Source organism: Leiobunum rupestre, chromosome 3, assembly GCF_980474605.1.
Source record: "Leiobunum rupestre chromosome 3, qqLeiRupe1.1.hap1, whole genome shotgun sequence".
Lineage (NCBI taxonomy): Eukaryota > Metazoa > Arthropoda > Arachnida > Opiliones > Sclerosomatidae > Leiobunum > Leiobunum rupestre.
This window is the reverse complement of record NC_143386.1, coordinates 7695747-7713168: the sequence shown is the minus strand read 5'-3', so window position 1 is coordinate 7713168 and position 17422 is coordinate 7695747.

The window sequence follows — 17422 nt, the reverse complement described above, 5'->3', positions numbered from 1 at the left end:
CTAATAAGGAAGAAACCTAAAAATTATGTAAATTCAAAACACTGACAAAACTCAAATCTCGGAACACTTTAGGAAATAAAAGACGCACTAATTCAGAACAAGTTGAGCAGTAGTAGCGAATTTATGGAAAGGCCTGTTGGCTGTTCACTGTTAAAGGGAATTTATATTCTGAAATAGAAAAGAATTACGACAAACAAAACTCAACGTAAATGATAACAAATGAGATAATGTACTCTTAGTCTTGTATTCGGTTGGAGGAGATCAAGTCAACTGAATTCCTAGAGTTCAATGCGGGGAACGGGGAAGAGACAGCCCACTGGAAGTTCCAATATATCATTTAGGAATAGGAATCCCGTATCAGGGAATGGAAAATGGTATTCCCCCAATACGGGCTCCCCGTCGCACCCATAGATATAAGAAATGTATATAAAGGTCTAGATACATTTCGGGGCGTCTAAGCCTAACATAAAATACGGAATTGACACCTAGCAGACACCGAGGAAGGCACGTGACTAAGAGCGTGAGCTCTCTTAGCATTTTAGTACTAAGTGCTTGACCTTTCCGCAGGCCGTAGTCTTTAGACCATAGAAATCTCATAGGTAACTAGAATGCTGCCAGTGTATTTTTCTGGACGAACCTTGGAATGCTGCCGTGTAACTGGCAAATGGACCCCACGCCGTGGCAGACGATAGCCAGATCTGAGCCAGATCTGAGCCAATCACAGCTCTCTACTCTAACTTGGTCGTTCGCTATTCATACATCGCATCTCTCTCATACTTCCTCTCTCTCTCTCTATTCATAGTTTCCTTAGCTTTATCTCTAGCTTCATACCGTCGCGCTATCAAATTCGAAGGTCGTCTGTCTCGAACTTTGTACCGCGCGCTTTTGACGCCGACTATATTTGGCCAAGTTCAGTGAGAACTAGACCAACTGAAAAACTATTCGGACTCAGCTGCAGGGTGTTTGGAAATTAAATTTCAATAATTAAATAATAACTTTTGAAATAAATTGAAATTAAAATTCCTCACTTTTGAAGGGTATTCTGCGTCTTTCAAAAGTCAATTAAACCGTAGCACTGTAGTCTGACCCAGGTAGCAATGGCAATGTTTCAGTTTTGTTGATTTTTGGTTTTAAGGTTATTTCTTAACTTAATATCAACGTTGATATTAGGTGCATACTTTCAGCTCTTTTCAACGTTATATTTCATCAGAGTTATAGACGTTAAATATCGTTTCAATTTACAAATATTATATTAGTTATATATAGAAAAAAAACGGTTCTTTTTCAAAACATTTATCATCTTTTCGGAAGTTATCATTAAAATTATCTTTATTTTCTTTTATAATTTTCCTTATTCTTAAATTAAAACAGATACTCGTAAATTACAACTCCGTTTTTCTTGGCATCAACATTTTCTTCAATGTTGCAGCGCCACCTACGCTCAAGTATTTCAATTTCAAGTACTTTTCTATAGAAGTTAAGGCAAACACTAATGTGAAATTAAACTTACAGTGATTGATTCAAAATAAAATATTAAGCTTCATAAACAATTTGTTTATTTATATAGTTCATATCTTCTATTCGTTAGTATAATGAAGATAACACATTTAACATCTAATAATGATATAAATAATAGGTGGTATTCACGAGAAGATGGCGGCTATTGCTCTAAGGTAGATAGTAATGGGGGAAAGGGGTATGACACTTCCACTACAGTAATGATGACGTTTAAATTGATTTAATATCGGGTACATTATACAAATAAGCTTTAAATTCAGGTACTCTTGAAAACAGGGCCGGATTAACCAATAGGCCGAATAGGCCTGGGCACCAAGCCTACAAGGGGCACCAAGAGGGTTCGAAAAAAATGAAAGTACAAACCTTAATCATTTGCTTTTCACAAAATATTTTCCGGAGTAATTTTAGTAAATGCGTCCACCCCTATGAACAAAAAACGTTTGATTGTCACATTCTCTGACGGACTGCCGTATAGCCCCTGACGACATACTAAATCTGGCAACAAAATGAATTTTCCTTCCATTTCTCAATTATAAATTGAGGAAGCGCCTAGCTCGCTTCGCTCGCTATTGAAAGGGGGGCACCAAAATTAACTTTGGCCTAGGGCCCCATGAAGTCTTAATCCGGCTTTGCTTGAAAATTGTAAAGGATTTAGAGCTCGCATCTCCAAATTGAAGTAAAAAATCTTTAGCTGAAACTGCATGCTTTCTTTTTTAACGATTTGGGACATCAAAATTCTCCATTTTGCAATATATGATACCATTAAAGCCTAAAATAGTACAAAACCAATTAAATTTAAATAAAGTTCCGTGTTTGGATCAGAATCTGGTTATTTTGAGATTCAACTAACTCTTATATATTTAAGCTCATTCCTCAAGCTGCAGGTCAACTGGAATTTGTGATGTATTAAGGGCTGCGTTCAGCAGATCGGTGACATCGGTTTCCTACTGTACGCTTTTTCGCGTTTCCGGTTTTGACGTCACGATAGTCATCGGTTTACTCACCGAAGTCATCGGCTGAAAGAGTCGGTTTTTCCGATGACTGACTACTATAAAAACTAAGCCATTTTAAAAAACACCGATGACTGAATAAAAGCGTTCAGCAACTAACGACTTTATTATGACGAAACAGCTCATTGGTGGAAAATATCCAATCCATCGAGTTTTTTTCCGTTGACTGCTACTGAACGTACCCAAGATATCAATTTTCTACAATTTACAATCTACATTAACGTTTACTAGGGCGTCACAAAACCCCGAAGGGTATTTTTGACAAAAACCTGAGCGGAACGAGCTAGCGACAATATAAATAATTCAAATATTGAACACACATTTAAAGAAATTAAGGTAATAACTTTTATTTTATGACATACATATCATAGTAGTTTCAGCCTCTCCAGTTCTTTTTTTTTGTTAAAGCTAGCCCGGTCTTACTATTGACTTTCAAAAGTCGTTCTACGTTAAATCCGGGATCGAAAATTATGCCGTCCAATGTTTTTACGCGCGAAACGGCAACGTATGCCATGCCAAGAGCGAATTCGTTGTGTCCGAGATCAACAACTGCTTGCTCAAGTGTTAAGCTCTGGGAACGATGAATGCTGATTGCGTAAGCAAGTTGCAGTGGGAATTGCTTACCAGTACAAGTGGCCGCCAAGGGACTGATCACTTGGCGTAATCGGTGTACAAGCCTGTAGCTTTGACTGCACTAAAATGATTACGTAAGTTAATACAGATTATATTTATGTAATCGGTGTACAGATTTTCAGGGAGTGGTTAGCCCCTCGGCCACCCCCTTTTTAAACGAAACGGTGACTGGTGGGATCGGTATCAGATTGTTGTATAACGACGGACCTGAGTATGTTGGAAAATTAACAAGCACAAAAAGTGGCAACTCGTTTCAATACTCGCGAGTATCGGTGGAAATATAGATAATATCAATGACTTTGCCTATAGTACCATTGCCAGTTTCCCTATCTCTCAATAAAAAAAACCCTCGAAGGGATTCCCCTCAGCAGGTACTGTTTTCGAGATATTACGAAATTTCTGCGAATTATCAGAGCCCCCATCCCCCTCCACTTCTCTGCAAAACGTTCCCGTACAACTCGCTCTTATCCCCGCCGAGCGCCCCCCCTCTACCCTCTCGCTCTCTCTCTCTTTCTCTCTCTCGGCAACCCGTGGCTCATACCATTCCTCTTTCTCTTCCGCCCCCCCTCCTTTGAAACTTTCTAACGGACGACCGTTCCTATCCCCGTCTAGCACCCCCCTACCCTCTCGCTTTCTCTCTCTCTCGCAACCCGTGGCTCATACCATGCCTCTTTATCTTGCGTCTCCCCCCCCCCTCCTTTGAAACTTACTAACGGACTAACGGACGGACGGACGGACGAAATTTCTGCGAATTATCAGAGCCCCCATCCCCCTCCACTTCTCTACAAAACGTTCCCGTACAACTCGCTCTTATCCCCGCCGAGCGCCCCCCCTCTACCCTCTCGCTCTCTCTCTCGCAACCCGTGGCTCATACCATTCCTCTTTCTCTTCCGCCCCCCTCCTTTGAAACTTACTAACGGACGACCGTTCCTATCCCCGTCTAGCACCCCCCTACCCTCTCGCTTTCTCTCTTTCTCACGCGATTTACGAGGTAACCGCCCCCTTTTTGGAGGCTAGTGCTGTGGAAGCTACCGGCTTCGATGCACCGACAAGGAATGTCAGCCAATGAAAAAGGCGTGCCGACATCTTATGACGGCGCCCACAGAAATGCTCTCGTAAATCCCGTTGCAGGCTAAGAAAGACAAAATATATAGTACAGTCGGCGCAAGGATACCTCAGACCATTTCCGGCCAGTTGACCGCGCGTAATTTAAATTTGACCACTTTACAGTCAATTTCAAATTTCGTGAGTTTCATCGTTTTTTCGCGCCATCTAGGAACCGAAATAGGAATCTATTTTTTAATTTCATGTTGTCATGAGTTTAATTACTGAATGCAGCTAAAGAAGGTTCGATAATTGAAGCTCCAAATATTTTAAATAGCCCAAGAGGTTACTATAAAAAGCATGATAAAGGTTCATTGTTAACAAGTAAAGAGAAAAATATAATTTTAAACGTCTATAGCTCATTAAGACAACTTTACCCCCAAGAAAGCGTGGTAACTATTTTAAAAGAAACTGCCGATTTAACTGGTAAGACGTAGAAATAAATTTACAAAAATAAATAATTATACATACTATTTTATATTTAAGAATGATAGGAATGCCTTATCTTTTAAATTTGCTCGCCACCACAATTATGAAATTAAAAAATAAAGATTCCAATTTCGGTCTCTAGATGGCGCTAAAAGACGACAAAAAGATCAAAATTCGAATTTGACCGTAAAATGGCCAAATTCAAATTTCGCGCGGTGGAATGACCGGAAACGATCTGAGGCATCCTTGCGCCGATTGTACTATATATTTTGTCTTTCTTAGCCTGCAACTCACTATACCATGCCTCTTTATCTTGCGCCCCCCCCCCCTCCTTTGAAACTTACTAACGGACTAACGGACGGACGGACAAAACTTTCCCATTGAACTCGCTGCTAAGAGAGCTACGCTCAATAAATTGACTAATTAAATTTAAATGAAATACCCTATATATATTTTTCAAGAGCTGACAACAGACTAAAGCTAAGTGTTTTTAGGGTTCTAGTTTTAAAAAAAAACTAATTTTTTCAATCTCTTAGCTAGGTATACATTTCAAATAAATAAAAATTACAGTTGAAATCCTGATAAAAGGTCATATGTAATTTTCTTGAATTATTACTACCTAATAAGATGTAGACATGGCTATTTTTGACCATATAAGCCAATACACTTAGCAACATCTTAAAAAAAAATTATAGAACAGGTAATTTTACCTTCCCTTAAAATATTGTAAAATCACCCAAAAAGTTAATAATATTATCCTATATCTAACAAAATTTAAATGAAATGCCCTTTATGTTCCTCAAGAGCTGTTAACAGACTAAAACCAAGTGTTATTATGGTTCTAGTTTCAAAAAAATATTTTTATCAGTGCATAATAAAAGCGATATAATTCAAATCCCTGAAAAATTAAAATTTCACAGTTTTAATCCAATAGTGTAATTAATTTTAAATATTTCATTACCTTTAAATTTCTAAATAGGTTATTACACTAAACAGAATAGGAAAAGAGCATCTGGAAATACAATAAAAAATGCCATGAGCATGACCATTATATTTTTTTCTAGTATTAAAACCATATTATGGAACTTTTAGTTTTATAAACATTTAAAAAACGTTTTTTACTCGAAAACCTGCTCATATTAAAACGTAAGAAAAACAATATTTAATCGTTTATTTGTTAATATAGGGTGAATTCTCGTGACGTCATCATTACTGTAGTGGAAGTGTTATCCCCCTTTCCCCCATTACTATCTACCTTAGAGCAATAGCCGCCATCTTCTCGTGAATACCACCTATTATTTATATCACTATTAGATGTTAAATGTGTTATCTTCATAATACTAACGAATAGAAGATATGAACTAGATAAATAAACAAATTGTTTATGAAGCTTAATATTTTATTTTGAATCAATCACTGTAAGTTTAATTTCACATTAGTGTTTGCCTTAACTTATATAGAAAAGTACTTGAAATTGAAATACTTGAGCCTAGGTGGCGCTGCAACATTGAAGAAAATGTTGATGCCAAGAAAAACGGAGTTGTAATTTACGAGTATCTGTTTTAATTTAAGAATAAGGATTTTTAATAGTTTTCAGTTGTAAATTCGAAAATTGTAAAAGAAAATAAAGACAATTTTAATGATAACTTCCGAAAAGATGATAAGTGTTTTGAAAAAGAACCGTTTTTTTTCTATATATAACTAATATAATATTTGTAAATTGAAACGATATTTAACGTCTATAACTCTGATGAAATATAACGTTGAAAAGAGCTGAAAGTATGCACCTAATATCAACGTTGATATTAAGTTAAGAAATAACCTTAAAACCAAAAATCAACAAAACTGAAACATTGCCATTGCTACCTGGGTCAGACTACAGTGCTACGGTTTAATTGACTTTTGAAAGACGCAGAATACCCTTCAAAAGTGAGGAATTTTAATTTCAATTTATTTCAAAAGTTATTATTTAATTATTGAAATTTAATTTCCAAACATCCTGCAGCTGAGTCCGAATAGTTTTTCAGTTGGTCTAGTTCTCACTGAACTTGGCCAAATATAGTCGGCGTCAAAAGCGCGCGGTACCAAGTTCGAGACAGACGACCTTCGAATTTGATAGGGCGACGGCATGAAGCTAGAGATAAAGCTAAGGAAACTATGGATAGAGAGAGAGAGAGAGAGAGAGTCGAAGTATGAGAGAGAGAGGTGCGATGTATGAATAGCGAACGACCAAGTTAGAGTAGAGAGAGATAGTCGAAGTATGAGAGAGAGGTGTGATGTATGAATAGTGAACGACCAAGTTAGAGTAGAGAGAGAGAGAGTCGAAGTGTGCGAGACCTCGATGTATAAGAGAGAGACAAAGTATAGGTATAGTAAGACCAAGTATAGATATAGTAAGACCAAGTATAGATATAGTAAGACCAAGTATGAATATAGCACGACCAAGTATGAATATAGCACGACCAAGTATGAATATAGCACGACCAAGAATGAATATAGCAAGACCAATTATGAATATAGCAAGACCAAGTATAAATATAACAAGACCAAGTATGAGTATAGCAAGACCAAGTATGAGTATAGTAAGAGGTAAGGTATGAATATAACAAGACCAAGTATGAGTATAGCCAGACCAAGTATGAATATAACAAGAGGTAAAGTATGAATATAGCGAGTGATAGTCGAATTTTGTCCGGTTTGGCATGCCATAGTAGGCGGCAGCATTCTAGTTACCTATGAGATTTCTATGCTTTAGACATCATCTGTTGGTGACTTTTAGTATAAGTTTTAAGCAGGAGATAATGGCTCTCGCGACGATAGCACCAGCTTTTTTACCGATAGATAGCGCCTTATAAGGATAGCCTTCAGAAATTTCGTGTTTCTGCTAGCTGTCACCTTTATATACGTTTCCTATATCTATGTACCTCAAGCTAAAACTTTAACCTAAGCCTGCAGCGCCATATTACGACAATCAGTGTTACTAGATTAACATATATGCGTGTACATATAATTTCGTCCGCTAGACGTTCGAAATAAGAAGTAGCAACGGATTTTTTTTGGTTTAGTAGTGGAAACTGATTTTAATTAGTGGAGGAAGCTGAATGTTTGGTTTTAGTAGCAAAATATTGTAATATCTATATCTCGCCCCCATGCCCCCCCCCTGGAGCCGCCCCTGCACACAAGAAGTTTCAACAGCTAAATTAGATTAAATGAACCACAACCGAGCTCTTTTTAACAGAAACGGGTGAACACCATCAGTGTAATAACTACTCTAGTGGAGCGAAATCTATTAACATGAGACCAAAAGGCTTTAGGGTTGTCAGTGATATTTTTGGCCAAGGTATTTTCAAAATGCCGCTTCTGGTTACGACAGTGGGAAGTGTGGGCATTGCGCGCTTTTCGATACCGTTCGTACGCCGATGCCAGAGTTGTCTGGGAAGCAGATCGCTTTTTAGTTATCAGGAAGTGAGACCACGCATTGTTTTTAAAAGACCGACTGCGAATCGTTCGTCAATTTGGTTTCGGCGGTTTCGGGGGTTTTCGGGGGGTTGTACGCAGGACAAATGACCAGGCATCGGAGATGCTGGGAGTCCTGAGGAGCGGAGACCAGTCAATGCCGGATAGGTAGTTATTAAAGGAGTTATAATCGCCCTTGAAAACTGATATTGAGTCGCAGCGTTCAGAGCTTCTAATTTCCTCGAAGGTACAGTAGCTGAGCAAATGGCAACGGCTTCCGTATTAACAACTTTCGAACTTTGTAAGTATTCCGACAGCGAATTTGTAACACCTAAAACTTCATCTAACGCAACAATCAAAATTAAGTTGTTAAAATTCGGTAATTGAGAAATATATCTTCGACAGCAGCTGCTTCCTCGGGTTTACCTTTCTCAACCAAATTTTCTAATGCTAAAACAACAGAATTGAACCTATTTCTAAAATAATGAATTCCTTTCTTTTTACTCCACCATCTTGTATCGCAACTTTGAGGCATTTTAAGGACGACGTCATAGCCCAACTCTTTCTGGGATTCCTCAAAACATTGGCTTCTAATAACCGAATTGCTCTGGAAATTGTAGAATGCTTGAACTAAACCAAGCAAATTCCCTCACTTCCAATATATTAGAGCAGCAATTAACCAAAACGAGATTTAACCGATGAGCGTAGCAGTGGACGAACGGACAGTTACCACCTACTGCCCCTTCTATTCTAATTCTAACACCTGATACGTGTCCGCTCATTACACTAGCCCCATCGTATGTTTGTGCAACGCAATTTCCAATTAATAAACCACTTTGCGTTAGAAGGTTTATAATAGCTAAACTGATGATTTCAGAATCAAACTTATGCAAATCTGTGTACCCTAAAAATCTCTCTACGACGCATATTTCATTTTTAGTATACCGATTGCAAACACTTAATTGCTCTACACCTGCATTATCTCGAGTTTCATCCGCTAATTATAGACCGATTTCAGTTTTATCCACAATAGCAAAAATTTTCGATAAATGTTTCTACAGTAGGCTTAACTCATTTTGTAACAAACATTCCCTTCTATCCAGGAATCAGTTTGGTTTTAAAGCGGGAACTGGCACTGATTCAACCATGACCAAAGTGTATAAAGATATACTTAGCGCCTTAGATAGTGGTCTATATTGTATAGGCATTTTTCTGGACCTCGAAAAAGCATTCGATAGTGTTCCGCACGAAAGGCTAATTAAAAAACTAGAATTCCTGGGTATAAGGGGGCTCGGTTTACTGTGGATAAAAAGTTACCTTTCAAATAGAAAGTGCTGTACAAAATTAGATAACTTATTTTCGGCGTTCGATGGGATTACAATTGGGGTCCCTCAAGGGTCGATACTATCCCCCTTACTTTTTAACCTTTACATTAACGATCTAACTAGCAAAATTTTGAAAGGTCTCTATTTGTACGCTGATGACACTATCTTATTACTCAACCATTTTAACCTTCAAAAACTTGTCGAAAATGCAAATTCAGCCCTAAGTATAATTAATTCTTGGTTAAACAAAAATGGTCTAAAATTAAACACGTCTAAAACTGAGTATATTGTTTTTAAAAATATAAATAAAAATGTAGATAATAATCTATGCGTTTTAAAAATCGGAGGAGACTTAATTAAACGAGTGACGTCATATAAATATCTAGGACTCTGGTTTGACGAACATTTAGGTTTTGGTAAACAAGTTGAGGAAGTTTCGAAGAAAATTAACGCAGCAAGCTATAAAATTTATCAATGCAAATTAATGTTTCCGAGAAAAACATTATTCGAAATTTACCATGCTCTGTTATATCCCTATTTAATTTATGGCGTACAAATATGGGGTAATACGACACAAAACAACCTAAACAGATTACAAGTAATCCAAAAAAGAGCGCTGAGAAATATATTCAACGTAGACTGGTTGGCTCCGACTAAACCACTATTTAAAAAATGTTCATTGTTAAATATAAAACAGATAATTGATTACTGCTATTTAAAATTTCTACACAACAATATTAACGGACCAAAGGAAAATGTTATTTTTGAAAAACTAACGATAACACACCCTAGACGTAATATAAAATATCTAGTCGAACCCCACTGTCGAATTTCGAAAAAGTTAAATTCAATTTTTTATAATGGGTGTAAAAAATACAACATAATATATACACACCTAAAAGATTGTAGAACAAAACCCGCCCTGAATCGTACATTAAAGACCCTAATTTTAGAAAATGATTTTTAAAATTTACTAGAAGTTTTAAAAATCTCTTTACTCTGTAGGTTTGTTATATGTTCCGGCATTTCTTTTTTGTTTTTGTTGTTTTTTTTTTTATTTATTATATTTTGTGATTATTTTTCCATTGTAATTTTGTATAGTTGTTTTATTTAATTTAATTTTTACTGTTTTGTTATTTCTCAAACCATCGCGGGCCTATAAGTCGCAAGCTGACTTGGCCCTAAAATACATTCTAACCTTGTAGTCCAAAAAATGATAAAATAAAAGAATTGAATTGAATTGAATTAATTCAAAATTTATCTCGAAAAGCCACCGGATTCATTAACTTCTTGGACAATGGTTTTCCTAGCTAAACTAGCACTAATATTAATTAATTAGTTTTGAATGGTACTATGCATATATATGGCATTAATTGGCATCAGTAGCGGCGCTAAGGTTTTTTCACAGGTGGGCTAATTATTTTGTGGCCCCTAAGAATTTTGTGGCCCTTAGCGGGAACCTTGGATTGACCATATTTCGCAAAAGTGGTGAAATCGAAAAAACCCAAAATTTTCCAAGAAGCGAGAAGAGCAAGGTGGTTTTATTGTTGCGGCTCTCGTCGCGTTTTTGGACCCCCTACTGACCTTGTATCTGACCTGCATGAGAGGACATGTGCATGCCTGGATATTTCCGTAAATTCCCATAAGCCCCTTTCTTTTCAACTTTATCTCAATTTCCGCTACCTTCCTCCAGAATCTATATGTTTATGGTCTACTACCTTTTTGAGTAAACAAATTGATTTTGAAAGATGTTTTCCAGAAAAACGTTTCTTCGCAATAAAACAAATTTCTAGAGATAAAGAAAATTCATAAATTAAAATATGTGGCCTCTTAATTGTGAATATGTGGCCCTTTTAATATAAATATGTGGCCCCTCTCAGAAATGCAGGGGGGCTAAAGCCCACTTCAGCCCACCCTTAGCGCCGCTACTGATTGGCATCTAGGAGCAACAAACACAAGGAGAACGCAGCTAGCCTTTAAACACGCTAACGAAGGGTTGTGTACGAGTTTCATTGGACGAGCGTCACGAGCCTTTACGCTGAACGTTTTACGGGCGGGGGGGGGGGGGGAGACAACTTCCGAATTTTCCCTTTCCGACGGCAGCAGGCGCTAGCCAATGAAAAATGTACACAAGTAAATCCACGACTTTTGACGGGTTGCGTTCTCCTTGTCGTCTGACCTATGTCCCCGAAGCAGAGGTGGGCAAAAATAGTGAGCACTCGTTTTTGAAAATCCTGCAGTAATGAGCGAGCGCTTCAAATTCGAATTCCAGCTTCTCTTGTTCAGCGAGAGGGCTAAATTGAGCAGCCTCTGGGCGAGCGCCGAATAGTTCGCTCCGGCGTTAATGGCTGACGGCACGCTGAGGGAGATTCCCCCCTCGACGGGTTAGTTCCCTCACTTTTAGGCGCTCACCGCGCGCTGAGCGAGATCTCCCGATCGTCGGAATAGCCCCCTCACTTTTAAGCGACGCGTTAGTACCCTCAGTAGAAAGCGCTGACGCAGCGTTGAGGGAAAATTACCGAGAGAAGGAATAGTTCGCTCAGATTTGTGCGCTAGCTACGCGCGGATTTTGATCACGGTGAGCGACGGTAAAGTTCGTTTACGCAAATCGCTCACAGCGCGGCGAGCAAAAATTTCAAAAATCAAACATTAAACTATTACTCTGCTATGGGTTTATTATTTACTTTTTTTATTAATAAAATGAAGGGTACTCTAAACGTCGGGAGTTAATGATATCTCCGATTGAATAAAATTCAAAGGTTCTTCCGAATTTATCCAACGATAAACTAGACTGCAAATATTCCGTTTAGTGTTAAAAGAGCTTTATTAAATATTAAAAGCCACAAATTATAACAATAGGCGCTAGTATACATTCTTTTGGTCTTGACAAACTTGGCAGGTGAAATGGGCTACGCGGTACGCGTTTCTTCATTTTTAGGGGATTGTGGCTCGCGCTACTTTAAAGGAAAATATTAATTAATGATCGGTACCATAAAAACAAGTGGACATTTACTAACCCCTAATCCAACTCATTTGTAAATCTCCAGAATTGAATAGACAGTTTTAGCAACTACCTACAGGGGCGAGTAGTGTTATAAATGAGAGTACGCTCTATGAGGCACTAATGAGGTATCTGGGCGCCGGGCACCGTACCTCACAGAAATAACATGGGGCACTATTTGACGGTGTCTAGAAAAAAAAGTACCGGTTCAACATCGACGCGTTTGAGACACCTAATGAGGCACCGGGACACCGGCACCGTGCCTCATAGAAATAACATGGGGCACCATTTGACGGTGACCGGCACCGTGCCTCATAGAAATAACATGGGACACTTTTTGACGGTGTCTAGAAATAACATGGGGCACTATTTGACGGTGTCTAGAAAAAAGGACCGGCTCAACATCGACGCGTTCGCCGACCGTAAATCCTCATAGAATTAACATGAAGTATTATTTAACGGTATCTCACGACCACCATGCCGCATATAATTAACATGGGGAATTATATTGACGGTATTTGATGCGTACACCGGTCGTAATTGTACTGCGAGAGAGCTGTGAGTACCGTATCTCATAGAAAATACATGGAGACGAGGATTTGAATATTGACCGTGAATTGTTCAATCGCGTATTGCGTGGATATACCCTTAATTTACAAAGCCTGCTTAATCTGCTGTTTCGAACGTGGTGGTATAATCCTAATTGTTTAAGGCGTGGTACAAAGTGCAACAAAGTTTACTATAAAAGCCAGAATTTTCCTTTAAAATATCATTCGGAATTAGGATCCCTGAGTCTCTTACACCTTAGAATTCGAATACTCAGAAGATGTAAGTATAAACCTTTCCACATTAAATTACTTTAAGTGATTTCTAACGATTTCGATACCCCTTTTAGGAACGTCGGTAAGGTTTTCCCTATTTCTACTACGAAGGGGGTATCGGTAACCCCAGACTGTCATATTCACGTCGGTACTTTGGATGGTAGTGTTGGAATTGAGTTGACGGAAAGTCAGTTCAAGCAACTACGGAGAGCAAGCGGTCAAATTACTACGTTCTTGGAAGACGATTCGATCCCAAATTCTACGTGGTTCTTTGAAGGATCAGAAACGAGACGAGTCGAGCTATGCATTTTCCAATCGCGGAAGGTAGTGGACGTGAGAGAAATAATCCTTGGAACTGGGACCAACTACGGAAAGCACATCTTAACCAAACAGGGCTTTACTGTCACGCAATACCCCTGGAAGACGTTGATGGATAAATACGACGAAGTGATGACGTATCACAACGAAGTAAAACGCGTCTTCAATGATATTAAAGGAGTCGTTCTGACCGCGATTACAGACTACGTGAATAAGCAATGCGAAGGTTGCAAAATTGATCATCCCTCACAAAGGCAGCACGATTGTCTGATGATTGATTGGAACTCTCGTTTAGATATACATTTGTTTGACGCGATGAATAGAATTAGTTATTCCGAAATCACTTTAAAACTTGACACGTTTTTAAGCGAGGACTTTCGCGATACTATATTGACTTTCATAATGTGCAACGCTAAAAAAATGTTGTATAAAACTGAAGACTTTTGAATTTGTCAATAAAAAACTTGAGTATTAAAAACTGGGCTCTTTATTTTGTAGCTCATTTAGAGACATGGAACCAGTAATGAAACATCCGTTCACCGGGCTCGTCGCTGGGCCCACGCAATGTGGAAAGTCCCACTTCCTTGCTAAATTAATTAAACATAATGAGTCGTGCATTGCTCCTCCACCTCAAAGAATAGTTTGGTGTTATACTGAGTACCAAGAGAAATTATTTAATTCGGTATTGGAGCATAATCCTACCGTAGAGTTTCACGAGGGTTTATTAGACCCAAACAATTTAAATCCGACGATTAGAAATTTTGTAATTCTCGATGATCTCTTATGTGAAATAGCGAATAACAAAGACGTCACAAATTTATTTATACGAGGTTCGCATCATCGTAACACGTCCGTACTGATTTTAATGCAAAATTTGTTTTATCACGGGAAAGAAGTTAGAACTCTCAATTTGAATTCACAGTACCTCGTCATTTTCCGTTCGGCTAGAGACGTTTCCAGCGTGCTAAATATCGCTAAACAAATTTCACCGGCTAATACCAAATTCGTGGTTGACGCGTTTCGTCAAGCCGTGGTGAAACCATACGGTTATTTATTCATCGACTTGAAACCAAATACCGCAGATGAATATCGGCTGCGAACGGGGATCATACCGGGAGAAGAAGCCGCGATTTTCATCCCGAAATAAAATCAAAATGACTATAGCAACGTCAAAACGTGTGTGTAAAAACTTGGATTTTTTAAAATATTTGAGCACGTGTAATGTGAAACAGAGGAAAGCTATCATTAAACTAGCGAATCGCGACGCCATCTTAGCGCTGGTCGAATGTTGTATAAATGTACTACGCGGGAACATTCAGTTAACAGATGGACAAAAGAGTCGATTGAAGAAACATCGTAAAGCCTTACATCATCTTTGCGCAAAAATTCCTCTCGCTAAAAGAAAACAGATTCTAGTTCAGAAGGGTGGATTTCTCCCGTTTTTGTTAGCTCCACTTCTTTCAATCGTTAGCTCAGTCGCCGGCGCTGCGATAAGCCGCGCCATTAATAAATAAATGGCCCGAAAAATGATTTTAGTGTCTGAAGACGCTTTACGTCGAATGAAGAATGCTACTCCCGAAGATGTTCCCAGTGAAATACCATCCTTGGATAAAGAAATGAAAACGATCCTCGACGATCCCAATATGACCGAATCCGAAAAATTAACGTTATATAATCAAACTTTGCAGCGACACATAATATCTAATCGCCAACCAGTTGAAAAACAACAAATTGTTAAAAACAAAACGTGGTACGAAGAAATTGCGACGTCTATTCCGTCAAGTATGCTTACCGACGCGATATCGTTGTACAATTGGACATTACGTTTTATTTCGTGGAACGAACTCGGTGAAATGACATTTGGAGGACGAGTCGTTTCTGGATCAAACGTAATCGATTTAATTTACGACGCGGTTAGAAAAACCAAGTCAAATTCCGACCCTACGGGATTCAAGAACTTCTACGAAGTATTGCAAAACAATAATGTACCAAAAAAATATATCAAGAATCCTACTAGAATAAGTTCTTTAAAATCGTTATCTTTTAACACGTCACCACCTAGACAAAATCAGTGGGTGACGATTTGAATGTATTTACCAATAAAACATTTAACCACCAGTTACTGTTATTTAGTTCAATCCCATATCTCATAATGGATGGTTGCACGGAAGTTGTAGCTGAAAGTATCGTATCCACATTAACTATATCATTTTCGAAAAATCCAAAACTATTAACCGTCGTTTTAATTATATTAATTTTTGTAATAGTCGAATTATTCGATTTCTTAATATTGTACTACACGACACCCACACATGGAAATTACACTAATTACGGATAAGCTAGAGAAGATCTATTACGACGTAGCGGACTCTGGCGGGTACGTTGGCGTTCGCGGACTATATCGTTCCGCTCGAGAAAAGGGTATCAAAGTTACGTTGAAAAATGTGAGGGAATTTTTACAAAACCAAGATACCTATACTTTACATAAAAATGCAAAGTGGCGATACAAACGAAATAAAACGATAGTGTACGGCATTGACGATCAATGGCAAGCCGACCTCATTGACCTCCAGAAACTTTCCAGGCTAAACAATGGGTATCGCTATATTCTCGCGTGTATTGATATTTTTAGTAAGTACGCTTACGTCGAACCGGTGAAAAATAAGAAAGGAGAGACTATAGTGAACGCTCTAAAAAAGATATTAGATGGTGAAAGGAAACCAAAGCGAATGCAGAGTGACCACGGGAATGAGTTTGTTTGTAAAGCCGTTCAATCCGAATTAAATTCCCGCGAAATAGAATTTTTCGCGACGAACTCTGAAGTGAAAGCCAGCATCGTTGAGCGGTTTATTCGATCGTTTAAATCGAGAATGTATCGATATTTTACAAGGAAAAATACTTATAAGTACGTTGACGTGCTTCAAGAATTAGTTAGCGCCTATAATAACAGTTATCACCGAGCAATTAAATGTAAACCCGTCAATGTAAATCCCGAAAATTCGAAAATAACTTGGAAAAATTTGTACGGAGATATAGACTTTAGTCCTCCGATAAAGTACGACTTCGAAATTGGAGACATTGTCAGAATAAGCAAAAACAAGGGACTATTCGAAAAAGGATATCTCCCGAATTATTCGGAAGAATTATTTCGAGTGATTAAGCAGATACCGAGACAACCGCCGGTATATAAACTGGAGGCGCTAGATTCGGAGCCCATTTTAGGAATTTTTTACAAAGAAGAAGTACAAAAGGTGGGGAAAGATCTTGACACTTGCGCGTTCAAAATTGAAAAAGTGCTCAGGAGGCGACGGAAATCTGATCATTCAGTCGAGTTACTCGTACGCTGGAAGGGGTACGGACCGCAATTTGATAGTTGGGTTCAAGAAGTAGACTTAGAATGAGTTTCTATATCACTCTACCATCCGATTCTTCGCTGAATTACTTTCCGGGTAATACTCTGAGCAAATTCAGAGCTTACCTTCCGGAGAATGTTCAGCTGAATGGACCTTACGAAGTAGGTTTAGCGGAAATAAGTTATCCTAGAACGTGGAATAATATCAAAGAAGAACGGGTAGTGCGAGTTGGTTCGGATGATATCAAACTGGAAGATTTTAGGTATATACCTAGAGCAAATTTCTCTTCTATCGAAGATTTACTTGAAATGTTAAAATTTGAGAATAAAAGGGTCGAGTTCAAATACCATAAACATTTGAAACGAGTTGAGGTTCATATAACTAAGAGTTTTTACTGTATCATCCCTCCCGATATAGCGATGATGTTGGGATTTTCTCTTAAGCAAGAAGGTGA